This window comes from Echinops telfairi, unplaced genomic scaffold (genome assembly GCF_000313985.2).
Source record: "Echinops telfairi isolate 266 unplaced genomic scaffold, ASM31398v2 ScPeMD7_7474;HRSCAF=8512, whole genome shotgun sequence".
Classification (NCBI taxonomy): domain Eukaryota; kingdom Metazoa; phylum Chordata; class Mammalia; order Afrosoricida; family Tenrecidae; genus Echinops; species Echinops telfairi.
Window position 1 is genome coordinate 86,211 of NW_022111378.1, and position 1,593 is coordinate 87,803.

A 1,593-nucleotide genomic window follows, 5' to 3' on the forward strand; every position below is an offset into this window, starting at 1 on the left:
ATTCAAACGGGATCCTGACGAGGCTTTTCCACCCTGCAATTCAATAGTTAACATCTGAATCGTGTTCTGGCTTACACTTGGTTCTTAAAAGAACAGCATTAATAAGCTGAAGGGGGAAATCTGGACTGCGACAGTGATAAAATCGAAGTGATATACTTTTACCCTACTGGCTCCATGCCTGTCATCATACAAATGGAATTCCAACGAAGGGGCATGCTCCTTTGAAAACTGAAAATGCAGATGTCTAATTATTAACAAAAAAGATGGTCAAGATACATTGGTGCAAAAGGCAAGCTACCATGCAAGCGAGACTGACTATAGGAGTCCCTTTTGATGAAATCTATGCACAGACATCACGTGTGTGTGTATATGTATACTCCTGTATAAGGAGTCCTAGTGGACACTGGTGGTGTGGTGGGTACAAGGCGGGCTGAGATTCGCATGGTCAGCAGTTCCAAAACCACCAGTAGCTGCAAGGAAAAGAGACTTTTCCTTTCTTTTCTTTTTTTTTTTTTAAAGACTGGGCTTTCTACTCAACAGTTTGTCTCAGAAACCCATAGGGGTCACTATGAGTCAGCACTGACTAATGGTAGGGATCTGGTTTTTGAGTTTTGAAGCAGCACTATGGGTTAGCCACTAGGGCTGCTAACCATAAAGGTAGTGGTTCAAGCCCACCCAGCCATTCTGTAAGAGAAAGATGAGGCTGTCTGCTCCAGTAAAGATTTAGTCTCAGAAACCCAGAGAAGCTAAGGTTTTCCTACAATGCGTATGCCTATCTTATGTAACACATACCAAATTTGAAGTTAGTTCTACATGGACGCAAAGGAATGAGGAGATTCGCTTACATAGACTGTCTTAATCCCCAGGAATATGAATGAGCTTAGCATTAGTCTTCTTTGTGTAAAGCCCTTAAAATGAGGGTGCATAGACTGCAGGGTGGAGACAGGGACCAAAGGACTGGTGTTGAAGATCCACCCCCATTTTTTCAATTAGGTTCTTAGAGTCTCTCAAAGGGATGCCTTTCCAGGCTAAGTCATGTGCTTAACCAGACAGTCTAGAAATCTGGGTCTTACCCCCAATTCAGCTCCCAGCTAATGGATGGCCTTCCCAGACTAAACTGGGTCCCTTTAAAAATGAGGCTACTTCTAGCAGAGAAGTTAACAAGCCCACACAAAAGAAGCACGCCAGCCTGTGCAATCAAGAGGTGTCGACAGGATCAAGTAACAGGCATCAGAAGACTCAAAACAAACAAACAAAAACTATATTGTTGAGAGCAAGGGAGTCAGAGCAGAGACCCCAAACCCATTTGGAGACAATGGGACATCCCCTCACAAGGAACGGATGAGTAACGGGGCACAGGATAGCACTAATGAAACACACAATATTCCTCTGGTTTCTTGAGGCTTCTCCTCATCCCCACTATCATGACCCCAGTGCTGCCTTTCACTGCAGGCTAGACTGGAACATGTACGCAAGTACTGATAAGAGTTCAGGACACAGGGAATCCAGGTCAGACAAACCCCTCAGGTACAGAAACGGGTGTAGTGATACCAGGAGGGTAGGAGGAAGGTGGGGAGAGGAGGGAAGAAACCT